Source organism: Tiliqua scincoides, chromosome 1 (genome assembly GCF_035046505.1).
Source record: "Tiliqua scincoides isolate rTilSci1 chromosome 1, rTilSci1.hap2, whole genome shotgun sequence".
NCBI classification, from domain to species: Eukaryota; Metazoa; Chordata; class Lepidosauria; order Squamata; family Scincidae; genus Tiliqua; species Tiliqua scincoides.
Genome location: NC_089821.1, coordinates 90,598,304 through 90,620,527, shown reverse-complemented (window position 1 = coordinate 90,620,527; position 22,224 = coordinate 90,598,304). Strand labels below are relative to the sequence as shown.

Here is a 22,224-nt window from a genome sequence, read left to right as displayed (position 1 = left end):
TTAACTACCAAGATTACGGAATATAACCACACCAGATTCGAAGTGATCTAGAGTAAACGAGCAGAGCAAAACCAAAATGGAAAAATAAAGAAGAGTGAAGAAACAGTAACAAAAGTGTTCCCGCTAAAATGCATGATGATATGATAATGTCACTGCCAAAAGTCTGGAAGAGGTAACACAATAAGTTGCAATGCCATGCAGTGGCATGGACCCATAGAGCAGTGGTTCTCACACAATTAGCACCAGGACCCACAGAAGGAGAATCTGTCAGGACCTACCAGGAGTGATGTCATGATTGTACGTGGCATCATCAAGCAGGAACAGTTTTAACAATCCTAGGCTGCAATTCTACCCACACTTACCCACGAGTAAGTCCCATTGACTCTCATTGTTAAAAGAATATACATAGTAGCGTGTCAAAAGTACAGGTCTGTGACATTTCCCTAAATGCAGTCACATACCATGGTAGTATCAAGTCTAGTATGTTAAAAATAAAATATTGAAATGAATGGGGACCCACTTGAAATGGGCTTGCGACCCACCTAATGGTTCCCAATCTACAGTTTGAGAAACACTGCATTAGAGGGAATGGTAGTTAGCAGAAAACATCACTGCCTCTTCAGTAAAGTAGGACCGCATCTTATATGCAACAGACTCATGTAAAGTCAAATATACATGCTTAGCCACCCCCACCCCCCAAAAGGCAGGAAAAAACAACAGTTTAAATAGAGCAGGCAACTCTGCCCACCATTCCACTTTATGGCCACAAGGGAGCCTAAAATGGGAGAATGAAGCTGCTCTTCCCTCAGCATGTTTCTTGTATGGTGTTTCAGGTCTTAAGGAGACAGTACTTATTTGTTTTTTTTAGATTCAGAATCTTTTTTTGGCAAACATACATTTGATAGCATATTACAGTACGTATTACCCGCATAAGTAATATATATAAAGACTCATTCCGATAAATGTATGATACGGGTTCCCGAATACATGACTAAGGCTGCAATCCCAACCACACTTTCCTGACAGTAAGCCCCATTGAACAAAATAGGACTTACTTCTGAGTAGACCTGGTTAGGATTGTGCCCTTTAGGAATAAAGCAACCTGTTTAGTGCAGAATTAGTCCGTTTCCCGCTAACAGGTGTTGTAATACTGAGCTATTCTGGCCCAAATAATTAGGGAAGAAAGGCTTAAGAAATCTTGAGCAGGACTCTTGTTTACTAATACAATATAACAATACGTGAAGTAAGGAGTTAATATCACCCAACAAGCAGCTGCACACCACATCCATAAGAATACCTTTATATCTGCCCCTGAGAATGTTCGAGGGTAGGGTATTACAACGCACTAACATAAATGCCCGTCTTCCTTGCAGACAGGGAAGAAAAAAACAGATAGCTGGGCCTGCTGCCATAGTTTATTGTAAGATGGTCATGCAATGGGGAAGCCAGTATTTGTTGGCTTTAAGGAAGTTTCAACTAGATGCAATTTTGGCTTTACACACTGACCTGATCTCTGATCTCTAAGCACTGCTCCCTAACAAGAGGTGTGTTAAGGTTCCATGTGAACTCTGTGAAATGAATTGTGTTCACTCTCAAACAAGCTTTCTTCAACATGTGTGCTGTGACTGCACTTTGCTAAGCTTTTGTGAGCCCTACTTGAGGTCTGGTCAGCCTGAGGTGGTTAAGTAGACAATCTCAAGACAAGCAGGAGGTGAGGGGGTGCTCTCCCACTGACCAAAGCATACTGATTTTTTTTTAAAGCTCATCAAATAGCAACACTTGGTATCAGCAAGTCAAGCTACTTTTTTAAAACTCCAGAGATACTTAAAAAAATAGGAGTCAAAGATGTCATTTCTCTCACCAGCAACTAGAAATGATACATTCAATCACCTTAGGAATCTAATTAACTGCAAGTATAGACTACACATCATATAAAGTCCTATTTACAATGCAGGAAAGCTTCAAAAGGGAACTGTTGTAACTTTGCCTCTTACAGTCCCCTTTACAAGAAGTGAAATAATAATCTGTGTTCAGGACATAGAGGATTATTTTCCTGGGAGCAGAAGTGGGGGAAGGAAGGAGAGAAAGCATGAAGTCCACACTCTCTAAATGATATATGATGGAATTAGTTTCCTGTCAGTTTCCATGACAGTACTTTAACACCACAATTTGCAGTTCAGCTCTCTTGAAAGTGATGGTTCACAGTACGTAAGATCAAGGTGACAAAAAAGTGTATGCAGCATGAAGGTAGCTCTTTTATGTTGCAGAGTGGTCATTATTCAGGAAATATGTGTTATCCCTTTTTGTGGTCTTATTTATTTTCTGCTTCTAAGCAACACTGGCAGCCACACACACAAATGTAAACATATCCCAGTTACTACAAGAAAGGAGGGTTAATCCTGTGCTCCAAATTTCAAAGTGCAGCAGTGCAAGATTGCAAGGTTTGATGTCACAAAGAAAACACTGAATCAGCTAGTTAATCCAAGACCTAAACTAGACATTTCTTCATTATTTCAAAACTCTGCCAACGTGGACATTTTATTCAATAGTCCTCTAGCAAGAGAGCTGCCCACACCATGTAAATTCACTCCTCTCAGTTCTTTAAGTAAGGGTAAGAGCATTTAAGATTACATAGTGAGCTATTTATATATCAAGTTAGTATTACTGATTTGTTAGCTATGGCAATTTCACACAGAAAGCCTTTTGTTGGAAATGAATTTCTCATGTAATAATTAGCGGTGGAATATTACCCCAAACAGGTGTCTGTAGCCTGTCAAAGTCAGAACAGGTGATTTAGAATTAGCGTATTAAAAGAACTGTGAATTAGCGAAGCAAAAACGTGTTAATTTCTTGTTCCATCTGTTAATATGAATTCACTGCCAAATATTTTACTTTGTAGAACTGTGTGCTGGGATTGGCAAGAACATACACTATAAAAAAAAAGTTTAAAGGCCTGAATGTTTAAAAATCATGACATACGTTACTGCAAAAATAACTTCTACATTTTGAGCAGGAATTTATTTTTTTCTTTTGTGTCTTTTGAAACTTCATAGTGCAGATCGCCATACAATTTTTTTTTAAAGAACAAAAAACATACAGTCAAATCCCGTGGAGCTGAAACAGGCTTTATATCTAAATTTCAATCACACAAACAAGTGTTTTCTTATTAAAAATTAAAAGCAAATCTCAGGTCAGAAATGCAGAGTTTGAAAACATCTGTTTCTCTGACACTGAAATGGAACTTCCACATCTAGGAACAATATCTCTGAATGGCAGGTGCTGGAAAGTTTGCCACAAACTTCATGGTCTGCTTTGTGCTGTTCAAAGGGGCCTAGTTGGCCACTAATACAAAGAGAATGCTGAGTTTGGCAGCCCTTGGACTAAACCAAAAAGGCGATTCTGATGTTTTTATTCTTAAGAAGTCAACTGACGTTCTGACCTTTGGTAAGATGAAGACATATATCTTAGAAACAGATCAGAATGAAGGCCATGCCATTCTCCGAAATGGTCGTCTCTCCATCCCAGAGGCATCATTTCACTTTAATTGTAAAGGACAAGGGACATTTGGATTATCTAGGGTCAGTTTTTCAAGAAGTCATACACAACTTTTTTGTCTCATGTCCGGCAAGATCCAGTTTGACATGCATACATATTATAGTAGAATTCTTCCTAAAAACCTGACTTCCATTTTTTACTTAGGGCTCCCAGGCTGTCTCTAGAAAAGAAGTGTAACGCATCTAAGAGCCCAATCCTATGCCTGTCTTAGAAGTAAGTACACTCAGAAGTAAGTCCCATTATAGTCAATGGGGCTTACTCCCAAGTAAGTGTGGATAGCACTGCAGCCTTAACCACAAATTTACTGGGTAGTACAGATGTTCCAAGGCCACTTTAATTTTGTTTTTTGATTCTTTTCCAGGTTCATACAGCCTTGATCAGGGGTGTGAAAACATAAGGCTGATGTGACCCACCTATGGAGGCTCCTTATCCGCCCCACGAGATATTCTCCCAATGCCATATCAGTCGCACCACTTCTGCTGAGGCTCTGGGAGGAAGAGATGGAAGGAAGCCTCAGAAGGCAAGGAACAACACCACAGGGGAAGGGGCAGACAAAGTGGGGTGAGGCTGCTGAGGTTCTGGGAGAGCCCAACTGTTACCCTGCACATGCTTGATCTCATCTGATCTCAGAAGCTAAGCAGGGTCAGGCCTGGTTAGTACTTGGATGGGAGACTGCCTGGGAATAACAGGTGCTGTAGGCTTATACCATAGTCTTTCAAGACTGAAGGTTGCCAACCAACCAACCAACTCTCATTCAGGCTGCCCTTTAAGCAGCACAACTTCTGTTGTGGCCTCACTTCACTAACCAATCTCTCAACCGCTGAGCTGTGAAGTGATGCTGAGGCAGAAGCGGTGATGCTAAAAGGGCGGCCAGTGTGATGACTGGACTCTCCCATATCTTGAAAATTGAATCAAGATCTGCATGTTTTCTCTTCTGAAATTTGCAGCTAATGAGTTTTTATGTGAGAACAAAGTGCGTTATAAAAAATATATTTTTTTTTCTGGCCATCATCTGCTTAATTACATAACTTCCTACTTAAAGATTTCACTTCCAGCCCTCAGCAGGGCCCAGAAAGGCCATTCAGCCCACTATATGAAATGGGTTTGACACCCATGGATCGTATATGCACAGGTTCATTGAACAGATAGACCATATTCTTTCATACACTTCATACACTTTCATATACTGCTGAGATTTTGAGCATTTATGTCATAAGAAGTCCCCGGAGAATTTGGCACTCCCTGAAATGCAACTGCTGTCTATACCTAATTCCCTCTGAGTTAAATTACAAGGTAGTCCAAATGTTTAGTGCTGCCACGGAAGAGCTGCTGAGTAAAAATCAACACAGTACCCTTGTAGTAGGAGCATCAAGTATCTGTTCTGCCCCAGGAGTTGCTTCCAAGAGCACCTTCTATAGATAGAAGCTGCCTTTTAGATATTGCCAAAAGGTAACGTCTCAGGTAGAGCCAAATGATAACTGCCAAGTGACTTATCAGCAGGAAAAGAATGAGTAAAATGCATTCTGGGAACGATCTTGGCTGATAAAAATATGACTTAGAGCTCCTAATGCAATGCCTCCACAAAGAAGACATTGTGGAAAAATCTTTAATAGTCACATCAAGGGGGGAATAAAAAAAACCTTATGGAGATAAAAGTACTTTAAACTTTGATCAATTTGTTCTACTTTGGAGTAAATTTCCCTTTCCTATACCCTCCATTGTCAACTATATCAGCTTACCTTACTAGGTGTAAAAGTAAGTTCACACAATGAACACTCATCTCAATGATGTCCTGGAACCTGGAATGTCATTATCACATTGTCCCCACGTCTGTGCTTGACCTGCCCCCTGCTTCCAGAATGGGTCTATTCTGGAGCCTTTCGGAACTGAGAGATAGTGGGCAGGCCCAATTCACAGTACTTGCCACTTCCAGCAATCAGTGCTTTGTCCCCCTTGCAACAACCAAGGAAAACACCCAGAGCACCACAGAAAGGGAGCAAATCACCCCAGCCCCCCCACCCCCGGAACACCACCAGTCCCGCTTACATTCCCCTGAGGCCTGGCATTTGGGACCCCCTGGCCAGCGCTTCATCCACCACTGACTAGTCTTGCATATTGAAACAAGCCAGTTGAAACAAGCAGTCCATCTCATACACCAGGATTGAAAAAAGTCCAACAAGATGGCACAGTCTTACCAGGACTTGAGCACTTATAGCTTCAGGTAGAAGAAACTGCATGTCTGAATGTTCCCTATGTTTAAAAAATCTCCTCTTTCTGCTTGGGAAAAGCTCGTAAGCAGAAGACTATGCTAAAACTGTTCTGCTTCACAAGCTAAGTGTCCATGCATAATAGATTTTTAGTAGAAAAGAGCATTCAAACGTTCAATCCTGCACCTGCAATTTTGATTAATGCAATTCAGGATGGGCACGACCAAGTGTTTTTTCTACATGTTCAATTTAATCTTGATTTCTTTAATACACCAACAGGATGGGCATAAAAGAATGCCACTCAAGGCCCAAATCTAAGGATCATCTTAAAACTGCAGTACTGCAAGCCATGACTTAAATAACTTCTGCTGAAATATAATCTAACACTTGGGAAATGAGAATCGGACTTTGATGATGACATGGTTCCTAATTTTTTTTCTTTCCTGTTCTTGAATGAGTTTGGGCTCCTACGAAAACAAACAAACAAACAAACAAACAAACAAATAAATAAATAAGCGAGCCCACTACGTTCCACACAAGGTAGTGTGTAGCTATGCCATGCAGAGCTTGAAGGGAATCTCTAAACATCTGGATCCTAACATGCATGTTAGTGGGGGGCAATGGCAAAAAGCTCTTATTCAGTGGCTCCCTAATGCCTAACTCTGCAACCAAAGTGGTTTCACAGAGATTCACAGAGCTGTGCTTTATTTGATTAAAACTGTAAGTTATGTATCAAGTTCTCATCAGAAACAAGTTCTGTTTTTCAAATTATATAGTTTCTCTCACCTTTAAAGACCTAGATTCAACGTTCTTGATGCTCGTGGTGAAGGAACACTGCACTGGGTCCCTCTAATTTCAAACTCAAAATCTGAGTCCATCTTCAGCTCAGGTTTATATGTGTGCTTTCTGATCCATCAGCGGTAACTATACACTCAGCCCCACATTCTGGATGTGGCTAAACATTGCCAGGAATCACACAGGTATCATCCTGTTGTCCTCACAGTTCCTGATCTCTCAGGGATAACTGCAGGCCTCCCTGTGGATAATTGTCCTTGCTAGATTAAGGCACTTTCTATACATCTAAAAGAAAAATCTTTAATCATCTGGAATAACTAACAATTTGGGGAAGTAAATTAGATTTTCTGCCTTATTTATATCATGACCTTACTAGCTAAATGGTGCAGCATAAATTAAATTCATGTTTTTGTGAACTAAGAGCTGATAAAGGAAAGCAAGAGTTAAACTGGCATTTCCAGAGTCTGACCCTATTATATCAACATCCTGCCTCTTTTTCCTCCACTGGTGAATGACATGAGTTACAACCTAAGAATTACCTATGGGAAACTGTGATTGTTCTCCATGTTGAACAGAAATCCAGTTATGTTGTTGACATCTTTTGTGCACTTAAAATAAATTGGTCAAATTCTTTCTCAGGGAGTGGGCCCCAATGTCTATATTTATAAAAGACAGGCTGCCAACATTTTTTTTTCATTTTCTGTTGATAAATTTTCTTTTTTAATGCTTGATAATTCAGAGTAAATGTCAGATTAGACTTCAAAATAGAACACATCTATTTGTTCATAATATTTAAGAAATACAATGCCATTATGCCGTTATCAGTGGTAAAATATGTCTAATCTTGATATAGCATCATCATTTATAAATGCTTGTGGGGCAGGGGGAAAAAATCCAGTGAAAGCATTTTATGTAGTTTTAAAATATACACTACATTAAAGGTTTGGTTGACTTATCTGAAAAGACATATTTTTGGCACATAAATAAAAGAGAGAAAAAAGAAGAACTTGTCGGAAGGCAAATAAAGTATGTAAATGAAATCAAAGGTAAGGGAGCGCCACTTCTTTGTATAAATAACTGTGTTAACAATTTTTTATGTATATATACAGCTACTTTGCTTCAGCAAAAACAAATTCATTGCTTCTCTCCAAAGAATGGATTAGAACAATTTATTTTACAAGATTTGGATAGACAGGATAAGAAATGGAATGGCCATCTATGGGAAATAAATATAAAAATTATTCAAGCTTCATCTACTTTATGTTCATAATGAGATCCACCTCATTCAAATTCCCTTCGATTGGAACAGTGCTGAGGAAGCAAGAACATGATTCCATAGGAAATGATTTCTAATCTTGGTGATAACATTCTGGCATAATACAATTATTTACAATTGACTAAGAGTTAATTCCTATAGCATAACATCTTTTGTGCAAAAATGTCAGCTTTTATTGATGAAACAACCTAGGAATAAACTAGGGTAGTTTTTTTTTTTTTTTTAACTTGCAGTAATATAAATGTGTGGTTTTTAATAGCAACCCCAACAGTATAGCACTGTAGTGAACCAAGAAGAAAAAAACCTTCAAATGGTAGTTTACACATAATTTTACCTGCTACTGTAAGCAATGACTGGACTGTTCATTTTAGGATTTTCTTTTTAGAATGCTAAAGGTAGAAGATTGAGAGACTGTGAAGAAGCATTACTTCAGTGCAGGCAATGTACAATCAACCTCTCACACCTGCAGTTTACAGTTAGCCAATGCTGACTTCCAGCTTTGTTTGGAAATGGTAAGATAGTCATATGCTTGCTAACCCCACATTCTCACCAGCTCAAATGCACTTTAAAAATGTCATCACAAATATAGAGTGGAGCAAAGATATGGGTCTGATTGTTCCACTGCTGGTAATACAACTCTAAGTCAGTATGGGCTGACTGAGAAGCTGACATGATTGGAACAGTCATGTTACAGGTTCTTACTTCTTTGGGCAAAGGACCAGAAAGTAGTCTGATGCCACCATTCCCAGAAACAGAAAAACCAGTTCTGTGAGCCCAAGAGAGTTCCAGACTTGTTTTTGTTTTCAAAGAGCAACTCTTCCCACTGTGCTGCACAGCACAAACTACTTTTGAAACTGAAGGAAGTTTCAAAAGCATGTCATAATATGGTATAAGTATCAGCTGCTCAGTGAAAAAAAGTCAAACCAGTGTTTCTCAATTAGTCCCCTGCCGTACCACTTTGCATGGTCCACCTATTGGAAGTACCACCAGAAGTAACTGGTGATGATGTCATTGCCAGTTACTTCCAGGTTAGGAGGTCAGAAGCAACACTACAAACACCAGTAAGAGAGTCAGAGCTGACAGCAGGGCTTTTCTGAGCATGCAAACAGCACACACTGGAGCTCTGCCCACCAAGCTGAGCCTTCTACCACTGTTTGTCATGTCACATTGCTGGTCTCACTGCCATGTGGTGGGTATCGGGGGTTCTTGCAAGTTCCACCAGACACTGTACCACTGGTGGTACCCGTTCCACTAGTTGAGAAACACTGGTGTAACTGTTTGATAAAGTCTAAGCTGCACTTTGAATCCACAGCTGAATTCTTTAGGTGCACACAGGAAAAGCTATTGTCAAGTCAAAAGGCTTGATCAATTTCACAGGAGAATTAAAATGAAGATACAGGATATAATTTAAAATATGAGCATGTCTCAGGAAGTAATGGAGATTTTCACCTTTAGTGTGGGTAGCCAATTTGATGTGACTTTCTAAAACACCTGGATGCATTGAACTGAATCAAAATTAACAGCCCAATTCTGTGCTATTGTTTGAAGCACAGATTTCTCCCTTTATAGCCACAGTGAAATCAAAGCAAATCAAATGGGCACTGTTGTCCCAAGACCATCAGTCTATAGCAGTGATTGCCAAACCACTAGGTTATGACTCAATTTTTGGTGGCTCGTGAAACTGACAAGGCATTAGGCTATGTGCATCAAGGGTCAAACAACCTGCTACTTGGGGGGAAACACTGCTGCCCAATCACCATTATAGCCACAGAAGCTTGAGTGGTGCATGAAGTGAAACTTTTTTTAGGTGGGTCCCAATGCTAAAAAGTTTGGGAACCACTGGTCTATACAGTAGTATAGCAACACCATGAGAATATGCAACAAGGATTTGGGGAAATGGAGAATCAAGGGAATTTGGCCTTCTCGGGTATAATTCAGAATCCCCAGTTGGGTGTCCATTTTCTGTGTTGCCAACTGGTCTTGATCTGCAGCTGCTTTCAGATGAAAAAAGAAAGAAATCATTCATATAGCAAAGCAATGAGAGAACAAAACTGTGTGCCAGGAACTCAACTGACACAGAACTACATTCATATAAAAGCAGCTGCATCATCCTATCTACATTGGTAAGATTGCTAAATTCCTCTGACCAATATTCAAGTGCATGACTAAATATGCCCTTATAAACAAAAGTGTAGCAGTCCAGCGTTATCTTTTCACATGGACTGTCCCAATAAGATTAAGTTCTCAGACAATGAAAGGAAACAGGTGTCTGCATAAAATAACTTCTAGCCTCTGAAATAGTTGCCAGGGGAGAAATTCAATCTAGGTATCTCCAGCAAACTGGCTTTTCATCAAAGTGTATTTACACAAGAGATGTACTGTGTACCTATTTTGAACATATATTGCATCATACATTATTATGGCACCAACTGGTTTTGTTTGACTGACATAATCTTGGCATTTTGTAATATTTGTTGTTGCTTGTTCTTTTATTTTCTTTTTAAATCCAACACTATGCTTGATGTATTGATAAATTCATTTCTCAAGGGTCCAGGGATATTGCAGTATGTCTTTTCTAAAAGCCCAACTATCATTCAAACATCAAATGAGAACCAAAGTTCTGTATGAAGTGACCTCCCAAGTTTCAGTATTCTCTAAGGCCGCAATCCTAGCCAACTTTACAACACTGAAATAAGGGCAATGCAACTCCGAGGTAAGGGAGCAAACATTGCCATATCTTGAGGAGGCCTCCGTGACTGGCCCCCAACTCCACAATGCAGCACATGTCCCACTGGCGCAGCTATGCCAGTGCTGGAAAGTTGGTTAGGATTGCACCCTAAATGGTTTAAACTTTAGGACTCAGCAACGTTGTAATAAATCAAAAAAGAAAAGACTGCTAGGAAGGTTAACTTGTTGGTTCTTGAAATGAAAATGGCAACAGGCAGACCAGCTCTGGCGTTGCAGGGTCATGTAAAATGGCTGCACCAGTCTCAAAGTTCCTTGTTATGGAGGGATATAACAAATTGCACTAGTCATATGGATTCCAAAGAGGTTCACTGTTGGCTGACTGGTTGGCTAATGAGTAAGGCAGGGCATTCATTTTTGAGACAGACGACGTATTCACAAGGCCTTTTTTCGAAATGTAGAAGTCGCTTGGCATTTTTGGTAGCCTTAGGGCCCAGTCCTATCCAATTTTCCAGTGCTGATGCAGCTGTGCCAATGGGGCGTACACTGCCTCCTTTGGTGGGGAGGCAGTCACAGATGTCTCCTCAAGGTACGGGAACATGTATTCCCTTACCTTGGGTCTGCATCGCAGTTGCACCAGTGCTGGAAAGTTGGACAATTCCCGTCCACCAGTGCTGATGCAACTACACCAAAAAGGAGTGTGCTGCATTCTATGGTGGTGGGGGGGACCCAAAGGCAAATAGGAGGCAAGTTACAAAAAGTAACTCACATGTGATAAAGCAGCTAACATCCTAATCCAACTGAAATCCAACCCATATGAATCCAGGCACACCAAAAAGGCACACACTGCATTTGTTGGGGGAGGCAGTTGGAAAGGTGTCCTTGGAATAAGCAAACCTTTTGTTCCCTTGTCCTGGGGAAAGCAATCAGAGTCCCTATGGGACTCCTTGGTCCTATTTTGATGGCACAGGACCAAGGCATGTAAAGGCAGCGGGAAGGGATAAGATTCAGCTGCATGCTCTAGCCGCTGAACCTGTCCTCTCCCTCCCGCTTCCCTCCCACCCCAATTATTCCCACTACCTGTTCCCACCACCACCTTATCTTTTGCCAGTGGAAGGTGGTTTGGCCACCGGCCCATGCAGGCAGCTACCAATGACTGTGCTGGTGGCCTCAGTACAGTAGCATGTGACACCATCCCCAGCTCCACAGACATTCCATTATTATTATTAACAGTATTTATATACCGCTTTTCAACTAAAAGTTCACAAAGCGGTTTACAGAGAAAAATCAAATAACTAAATGGCTAGCAGAGAATTTAGGTAGAATTGGGCTGCCCATGATTCAAAATGTCACATGAATAATCATCCAACCACAAAGAAAGCATATCGTTCAAACCAGGTTCTTCCTCAACAAGTGGGAAGTTGCTTTAAGGCGCAGTCCTTAAAAGGAGATGGGCTGACGCAAGTCCCTTGTGCTGGCCCACTGGTGTCACAAAAGTGCCGTAAAGTACTTTCACGCCACTGGGAAAGGATGGAGGGAGGTGCAAGGATGTGCATCGGCCTCCCCACACCAACGCAGGCCCCGGGGAAAGGTAGGTTTGTGTCGTTTGAGCTCGGCTGGCGCAGGGATCTGGGAGAGGGTGGGGAGGAGGTGGAAGGGAGGCGTTCAAGGCAGGGAAAGACGGGTGGTGGGCGTTCCCGGGGCCAGGCAGGTGGGGAGTGGGAGGCAAAGCCAGGACCCATAAGTTATGCCAGATCCTGATCCTGGGTCACCCAGGGCAGTCCCTGGCTGCTTGGATTTGCACCATCTCCAGATGTGGCACGGATCTGAGTAGCCCCATTGGGACTGCAGTGTTTCCCCTTGCCCCCGGCTGAGCCTCTGGCTGCCTGAAACTTGCACTGCATACAGTGCAGGCATGCTGGCCTGCCTTCTCTGGCACAAGTTAGGATTGGGCTGTTAAAAATATATATTTTCAGATAACTGTATTCCAAGTGTAGAGAATAGTATTTCATCGAGTATGCAAGAACGTGAATGAATGATACAATAATACAACTGCAAAACAAGACCTTAAGTTGTGAGCTGTGCATATGAGCTCCTTCTCCTTTTCTCTAAGCAAAGGTATTTGCTCCACCATATGTGCCCGACAGCCTCTAGTGCTTTAGACACCCCTTGTCAATTTCACACACGGTGTTTGGCAGCAAGACAAACCTGACAAGCATCAGCATTGTGATTGGCAGCACCATGACTGATAGCGTGAGTCAAATCAATTGGCAGCAGCACCAGGATATCCCCCTCTCAGGCTGCAGAATTACTTACAATCTCCTGCATGACCTTTTTAGATGTAAGCTGTGAGGGTCATGGGAGGGAAAGCAACTTTATGCTCCTAATAAGTCTCTTGACTGTGTACTCCATGCAACTATATATAAAAGATTCCATCATGCAAACGCAATGTTCAGGCTGAAAATGGCCCCTTGTAGTGAAGCACATTCCATGTCGTTTTTCAAAACTGCTTAAGCAGATAATGTTTTAAGTCAACTCTCATTTTAATTACCCGTGAATTTCTGCTGTGATCAATGGGCAAAATTCCCAAGCACTGATGTTGCTTGGAAGTCTTGCATGGCTCAAATCGTCCTCTGCCCCAATCTCCAACGAAACTAGTGCTCAGCTGAAATGTGCACTGCAACTGTTCACCTCGTTCAAAGCAGTAGCTGTTACTTTAAAGGAGGTGATACAAAGCACAATCTGCTGCAGGTGTGTCCCTGCCTTGATAAAGCTCTTGCCAAGACAGGAGGAGAGATGCAGGTTCTGCTACAGGATCTTAAAAACGAAGTTGCCACTTTAAAGGAGATAATGCATACTCACAGGTCATGGTTCAGGATGTGGACTCACCTCCCTGCATTACAATCTCTGCACATGAACTGGAGGTTGTCCATGACTTTGTGTACCTTGGCTCAACGATCTTCGACACACTTTTTTTCGATACCGAGCTAAACAAACGCGTCGGTAAAGCAGCTACCACGTTTTCCAGACTCACAAAGAGAGTCTGGTCCAACAAGAAGCTGACGAAACATACCGAGATCCAGGTCTACAGAGCTTGCGTCTTGAGTACATTTCTGTACTGCAGCGAGTCATGGACTCTTCGCTCACAACAGGAGAGAAAACTGAACGCTTTCCACAAGCGCTGCCTCCGACGCATCTTCGGTGTCACCTGGCAGGACAAAGTTCCAAACAACACAGTCCTGGAATGAGCTGGAATCCCCAGCATGTTTGCACTGCTGAAACAAAGAAGCCTGCGTTGGCTTGGTCAAGTTGTGAGAATGGGCGATGGCCGGATCCCAAAGGATCTCCTCTATGGAGAACTCGTGCAGGGAAAGCGCCCTACAGGTAGACCACAGCTGTGATACAAGGACATCTGCAAGCTGGATCTGAAGGCCTTAGGAATGGACCTCAACAGATGGGAAACCTTGGCCTCTGAGCATCCCACTTGGAGGCAGGCTGTGCAGCATGGCCTCTCCCAGTTTGAAGAGACACTTGCCCAACAGACTGAGGCAAAGAGGCAAAGAAAGAAGGCCCACAGCCAGGGAGACACACTAGGGACAGACTACATTTGCTCCCAGTGTGGAAGGGATTGTCACTTCCAAATTGGCCTTTTCGGCCACACTAGACGCTGTTCCGGAACCACTTTTCAGAGCACAGTACCATAGTCTTCCAAGACTGAACGATGCCAATTGATTGATTGAATGCACACTGCAATTCACAACATGATCTCTCCTCTCACCTGTAAAAGCATGCTCAGTTCATTCCATCTGTAGAAGCAAATTTAGCATTGAGCAGGGCCAGCAGTTGCGGGGCCAAGTACAAAACATCCCCCCCCCCCACTCACCCAGGATGAGCAGCAGAGGAGAGGCATGCGGCAGCAGTGTTACCACTAACTGCTTTCAACTCAATCAGATGCAGGGGCGGGCAGGAGGAAGGGACATCCAACTGCAGTGCTCCATTTATCACAACAGCTTGACATGGAAGATTCTATGTCGGAGTGTCAGCTGCGGAGTGAGGCACTGACCGTGGGCGCACAGCTCACTGCTCCAGTGCAGGACCCAATTTGGCCAAACTGGTAAAATTGTCCTAAGGGCGGCACTGGCTCTGAGAATCAAACCCCAAGAAAATTCAGTACAAAACTAAGTAATTGGGTACAACAAATATGCATAGGAGGGCAGTGTCACCACCCTAGAGCTTTGCACTCAGTTTAAAATCTGAAGTGAATGCATGAACTATCGGCTCCTATGGAGAGTGCTCTACATGCATTCAAGTGTATGCACATTGGTGAGCTCACCTGTTAAAATGAATATGCATAGATTCGAGGTCAAACATGTCACTGCTCCATTACGTGCTTCATTTTACCCAGTTAAAATGTCTTTAATGACTAATGTTTCCTAAAAGTGATAAAGATATAGCAGTCTCTGCATAGTATTCCACGTGCACTAGTATTCCATGTGCACGCTGGTACCTTGCAGAGCTTTCGATCATGGCCAGTGTGTCTACATCTCTGAACATTTCCTCAGGATACAGGAACCATATGTCATAATACATTATGGTACTACTACAACCTAGGAATCAAATGTTCTTAACATGCAAATTGTCACAGGACTCTCAACTGTAGGTCGATCAACACAAAAAGCACAAATCTGCAACAGGCTATGTTTTCCCTTTCAAACCGGACCAATAATCAGATATAAATTTTTTCAGTGAGCTGCTCAGTTCAGACTTCCTGTCTATTTGGATACGGAAGGTATGGCTGCTTTTTGAACGGCAAAACCTAAAACATGAACCCAGGGCGTGCAACAGGGCAGGCACAGTCTTCGTAATGGGATTATATTATTGATTGTAATGTGATTGTATTAGGTACTAATTGGGTTTGGGCCCTATTCTATAGTTGCCTTAACATACTGGTTAATCCGGCCTTGCAAGTACCTCAAAGCTTAGGCATCAATGGGTCAGTGGACAGCAAAGCTTTTTCTTTAAATCAGAGCACTTTGCAGCCTATGCACTCTCTTTTGAGCAAGGCTTTTATGGCCCCTAAACTACTGCAGTGCATGTTGCATTCCGCCAAGATTTAAAATTCATCAGGCAAAGTGTACATTTAATACTCACATGAGGGAATACAGAATGCCTTTCAATACATCAAACTCCTAAACCTTTTACATCTTTCATTGTTAAGCTACATGGATTTTGATTTGTACAATTTTAAAAATATTCTGAAGCCCAGTCAGTCTAACACTAAAAAGCACTGTTGCACAGTAAGAAATCACGAAATACAATTCAGCAAACCTGGTGTAGTTGGTCCCCAGGGGTGGTTTTTTCCAATTCTGTTTGTCATAGCTCAGATCCATCATGTCATGCTAGCCTAACTTACTACTACCGTCTTTTTTTCTTCTTCTTCTTTTTTTTCTTGCACACTCCAACTATTTTCTGTTGAACTACTGCTGTCACAAGAAAACATATAAAAAGGCTCTTTTGCAAACATACTGTTTGGTCTCCACTGAACTCTCTAGAGCCATGGATTTCTCTCGCTGTCTTTATCAGGGGTGAATGTTGACAGATCACTGAACCTTACTGTCAGCGGTGACAGGCTTAACACTGTTCTGTGCAAGGTGGAAAGGGGGGGGAACCACAAAAAGGTTTTTCTGACTTGTATCTGGAAGGTCCCTGAAACAGCAACAAAGGCTTATGTTCAAAGATGATTAGCTTAAAGGCATTTCAGAGCGTTTTTTAAAAATTATTATTATTATTGTAGCAGCAGTTGGGTCTCTTGCTACTGGGTGAAATATGAATTCCCCTGAATGTCCCCTGAGAACAAAGGCAGTAGCAATCCTCTTCTGCTGAGATGGCAACTTTAATAATTCCATGTATTTATCAGAATTGTGTCAAGATCTTAGGATTTTTTGCCCTTCAGGTGAAGTTGAAGGTAGATGGAATGGATACGGTTCTGAGCAGTACCACTCAGATATACATAGAAAAATGTCCCATCGTGTCTGCAGAGAAGAAAGAAATGGAAGAGAAGCTCCCTAAGGGGTTTAAAACACATAACACAGACAAATGTCTCCAAGGTTTCAGAAATGAAGGCTGAGGTTTTTTACATGGCCCTTAACCTACGCATGAAGCCCTGAGACCATCAACCGGAAAAGAAAAGTTTTAATCGCCTCTGTTGTAAACTCTTATAAGAAGGGAGGGGGAGGGAAATAAGTCTTGAAGCATAGATATTCTTTGTGATGTTAAAAGTTCCTCCTGTAAGACTTTTAAAAAAATCATATATGCTTTAGATATACATATATACCTGTCGAGAACGCTTTCTGAAAAACTAGATTCACATAGTGGGTGGGTTTGAGAAGCGCTTGTGACACTTCCTTTGAACAAAATTCACGCAGAAGCAAAGGAGTCTTTAGCACCTCTTGCTATTAGTTATACATACATTTTCTCTAAGGGATGCTACAATACTCTTCCTGTGGCCACAGACATTAGAACCAATTTACTAGTCCTAAAATGATAATGACCAATGGGACACATATAGTAATTTGGTGCCGAGCAGATATATCTCTTCATGCATCATCAGGGAGATATGGGGGACTTTCAGGAGGAAATATTTCCTAATTAATTATGGTATGAAGCCTTATGAAGTGTGAAAGAATGTCGGAAGGGATGTGGCAAGTAAGCTTGATTCCAAAGGGAATGACAGCGCAGCTATAGAAAGCAATAAAGATTTAGAAGTGACATGCAACTGTGACACTGTGCCAGGTAGCTGGAGGGGATTTAAGCTCAGGCTTAAAATATGTGAATGCCCTGCAAGCATGGAGATAAATCTTTTAGCGACAATCCAGGGCCTCCTTCTTTCAATAGTTAATGAATTGAAAACCACCTACTTATCTCAGGAAATAAAGTAGCCCGGGTATGTTTTCTCAGGGAAAAAAAATCTTTGACTAAAAAAAAATAAAAGAACATTTGCCATATCTGCAGGTCATCATTTTCTTTCCTTCAGCACACTCTTCCTTGTAGGATGGTGTACCAACGGAAAGCACAGTCCTAAAGACACTTACCTTCAATTTGTTCAGATAGATCTACTATGAACTAATGACCATAACAGTCTCAAATGTAATAGGCCTTTCATCCCTGGAGACATAATATCCCACTGATAAAAGTAAAGACTGCCTTATCATACTGTCAGATAAACCAGAGACTGTTCTGGGAGACCCATCCCCAACCCTACCCATACAGCAGTTCTAAGCTTCTTTGAACTTTGTTCTAAGCTCTTATTAATATTTGCAGGATAATTGGTAGCTTTTTATTTCTCCCCAGAGGAAACGGTGACTGTGAGATGAGGGTTCAGAGTGGCAGAAGGATAACCCCCCCCCTTTTTTCCATGCAATTGTCCAAATCTCGGGGGGGGGGGAAGGTCTGATGTGATTGCTGTTATGAAATACAAGCATGCCAGCCCCTATCACGTTTAAAGGATATCTACTTTGTGCACAAGCTTGTGAATTGCAAGCCATATGTCAGTTCCGCAGCCTTCTGCTGTTGCTACTGCAGTTCACGAGATCAGCATAATGGAGGAAAAAAGGAAGCTCCTGAATGTATGGAGGAATTATTCTAAAGAATAATTCCCTAACTAGGTGATGCTGAAAAAAACAATACTGGACCAGATCCCAGACCCTTTAAGCCTACCGAAATCAGTTACGATAGACAGCAGCCTTGTATGTTTCAGCAAAGCAGTTCTTATATTTAGAAATGCCCTGAAAATGCTCTCTAAATGATCCTGTTAAATGGGTTCTTCTTATAGAGTAAATGCTCTTCTCCCCCCCCCCTTTTGAAATTTCTTTCTGTTCGTGACACTCAGTAATATGAAAAGATCCCCTTCGGTTGAAATACTAACACCTTCATTTCAAACATGCTTTGCAAAAGAGCTTTTGAAATGAAGCATGCATTTATGATGTATGTTTTCTCCTCAGATGTCTCCAGTAGGAGGGGCTACATGAGGACTTCCATAGCCTTTGATCATTATCTAGACCAGGAGGGTCACAGCATAAAGGAATCCTGATCAGCTTTTACCTTAAGGTACTCATGTTTATTCTCTTTCTTTCCCGTGTATTCTCTCTTTTCCACCACTCCTCTTATTTCTAAATCTTTTACTGTGATATTGTTTTCCGTTACAATTAAAAAAGATGTACATAAAAACTGAGGGTAATTTGATTAACCTGATAATCAATTTAAACACAGCAAATTGTTCCCATTTGGCATGCTTGGTTTGGAGTCATTTTTAATGTATGAAGATGCTGATGAACTTCAGCCCTACTGGCATGAATGAAAAGTTCTATAGGATCACAGCAGAGTTACAGGTTCATTTTTTCTTTCTTCAATACAAAGAATTCATGTCATCATTTACTTCAAACTATACATCAGTGAAAAGGGGGAAACTAAACAAATAAAAACATGCAACTGTCTGAGGTGTACTTCTTGTCGGAAGAGCAAATAGTTCCAGTTCAAAAGAGGATTCTTGTGCTTTATTCATTATGTGGGAGGAGGAATTTCAACTGATGTAACTTCCCCCAAAAGTCTATACAGGTGAACATTGCATTTGTGATGTTTCAACCAGTGACAGGCTGCATATGCGATGGTCCGTCACCAATTATTGTTCCCCCAATCTTCCAAAACCAAGGGGAGTTGTGTTTCCCTTGCCTCCAGAGGCTTTTCTGATCCCTGCAGAGGCAGTGTGCATCCACGAGCTGCCTCTGCAAGGCTCAGAATGGCCAAAAAGGCAAAAAAAATAAAAATAAAATAGCATTTTCCAGTTTCCTTGGGAAATCGGAAGTGATGTTTTTCATCTTATAAGGCATTCCAAGGACTGAGGAAGGCCCTGGAGAGGCTCGGAAAAGCCTCCAGAGGCAAAGGGAGTACAACTCCCCTCAGCTTCGGAGGCTTAGAACAGTTGACAGTGTTTAATGTTCGGTGTCACTTGACAACAGGCTGTGGAATGCATCCCCATTGTTAAGTGACACATACCTGGTATCTCCAATCCTGTTTCCCATATTTGAAGTGAAGAGTCATAGTGAAGTGCATGAGAAAATATCCCTGCAAATATTCCACTTCCCATGCAAGCATTGGTGATGGGAGGCACTGGTATCTCCTGGTACCTCTTCTGTCGATATCAGTGGTTCCCAATCTTTTTTGGGACACTACCCCCCCCTTAAGGAGGGTAGCCAGAGCTACCTATGGTAGTTATTATTACCACAGCTGATGGGTGGCCTCAAATACTAGGGCTCAACATCAACTTATCAAGGAGGTCCTTGGACTTGGCACTTATAAGTCCAGTTTAACATAGGCTGCAATCCTATGTTAGAAAGATTTCCTAGAAGTAAGCTACACTGAACACAATGGAACTTACTTCTGAATAGACACGGATAGGATTGCACAGTCACAGGCCAATCCTAAAATTCTAAACTGCACTGGTGCAGCGGGGCAGCATGGCTTCCACTGTATCCAATGCAGCTCAGGAGCAGGCTGGAGGTTTCCTTGGGATAAGGGGATATTGTTCCCCTTACTCTGAGTAACACCCCAGCCTGTCCTATGGGGCTACTCAGCAGCTGTGCCAGTGGAGAGCTGAGTCTGGATTGTGCTATCATTCTCTGAAGCCAATTCCTTCATATAACAGTCATAGCTATAAAGCAGTTAGCTGGCCACATCTACCTTTATCTGGAATATGTGTTATATTCTTTCAGCAGCACTAATTTGGATAGACACAAAGTCTATTCCATAGGCCTTTACATTCTGGGGGGAAAACACAGGGAGGAACAATTTTAAAGGGTGCTAGAATGACTGCAGGAGATGAAAATATCTCATTTCATACATTCCACGGTTGAGACCTGGCATTAAAGTCAACAGTACATATCAAGCCTAGTCCTGGCTGATAGGGAATCCTGCTCAAGTTCCCTTTGGTTCTTCTAGGCTTGCTTATTGAAATATGTTTCCAATGCCTGTTTCAACCAACAGCCAGCGTTATCATATAAAAATGAACTTACTTCTGAAGATCAAACTTTAAATTCTAAAGGAATAATACGTTCCGATAGCCCAGAACCAACCCTGCATCCTGTCAGCCATGTAATAGCATTGAGACGAAAATACATTCAGATCCACGAGTTTGCTTGCATTGACTACAGTGGACATGGGAGAGGTATTTTGTTCGTGTAAGTATGTCATTGCATTGGCTTGCTGATAATGTTTTCACCGGTTCTCTCTATTTTTTGTTAGGTTCCTTTTTCTTTCATCATTTCCTCCTGCCATCCTAGCTTGTAGAGGAAATCAAGCATTATCGGATGGTAAGTCTGATATCTTCAAATTGCTTTTAGACTGCTAAGTTGAAAGTAGCAGTTCAGTTTGCACTGATCCATGTTGAGAATTATTAGGCTGATTATCTTTTTCCAAATGCTACTGATGTTGATGGCATAAATGTAACCTTTGTGTATGCTCTGTTTCATCAGTCCACATCTTGCCTCCCTGATACAGTCGTCAATTTTGGCCATATCCTTTTGGAAGGGTCAAAATGTCATTTCCCTTTTTAGGCAGCACTTTATAAGACTAATGTGAGCAATTGCATTCCACTTGAAAAGAATATTAACGTAACTACCATGTGAGTACGTCCATCCTAATAGGAACAAACATCCCAAAAGAGTTTGCCGAATTAGGTTAATGTCAGAGGCTATATGCAATTCAATGGCTTCAACTTGCTTTGCTGCACATTGATCAGATTATTTATCAGGCAAACAGCAAACAAATCTTCCAGCCACATTTTAGGTATCAGTTCAACAGTCCCATAGGGTCTCTTAGCTCTAACAGACAGAGGAGGATAGCCTTGCTGTGGGGGATAGCTATACTGCTGTTCACTCTTCTTTTATCAAACATATACAGGACCTAACTATATGGACCAGTTCTATTGCAATAGTGAAGAAATGGTGCTGAAACGGACTAGCCCACAGGAAGAATTTTTAAGGTGACTGTCGGGGCCCCTCCCAGATGCCCTGACCCCCGACTTACCCTGGAGCAGGCACCCCATGCCCAGGGTGGGGAGACTTCCCTGCCCTTGATGGGACAAAGCAGGTTGGCTCACCCCAACCAGCCAGAGGGGGCTGGCAGGGCAAACAAGGAACATTGCAGGAAACAAGCCAGGAACAGGAAAGGCCTTTTCTGCCCCACCTGGAGGAAGGGAAGGGGCCAAAGGGGGCGGGCTTGCTCCATAAAGCAGGGGGGCCAGGGATGAGAGGCAGTCAGTGTGAAGCAGGGAGCTGTGAGGTCAACAGCTCCTGCTCCTAGGCCAGGTCTGGCAGCTCTGCTAGGGAGGGGGACAAGGGAGCTGGAACTTCCTCCCCCTTCAGCCAATCTGAGGCCTCCCTGGGGGTGGAACAAGCCTGCTCCAGGCCCCTCCAGGGCAGGGACCCTACAGTGACATGTATGCAATAGGAAGAATTGACTTGCCCAAATGCTGCAAAAACACAAATAAAGTCCAACAGCTGATAAAATTGCAGGACACTGCTGTGGAGAAGAGGAACTAAATTAGTGTTGCTGTTTTCTTTAAGTTGGAGACATGCTGTCATCTTGAGATTTCACAGGAGGAGGGCAGAGGTCCCCTTTATAAGTAAGGGCTAGGGACTGGAAAGCTTGAAC

General features: G+C 42.1%; 1 protein-coding gene and 1 pseudogene across 1 annotated transcript in view; one reads left to right on the top strand and one right to left on the bottom strand.

Moving 5' to 3' along the window:
- ARHGAP15 (Rho GTPase activating protein 15) overlaps positions 1–22,224 on the bottom strand; it is a 464,537-nt gene that overhangs the window by 339,133 nt on the left and 103,180 nt on the right. The gene's annotated exons all lie outside the window — the stretch shown is intronic.
- LOC136637748 (5S ribosomal RNA) lies at positions 4,143–4,256 on the top strand (annotated as a pseudogene).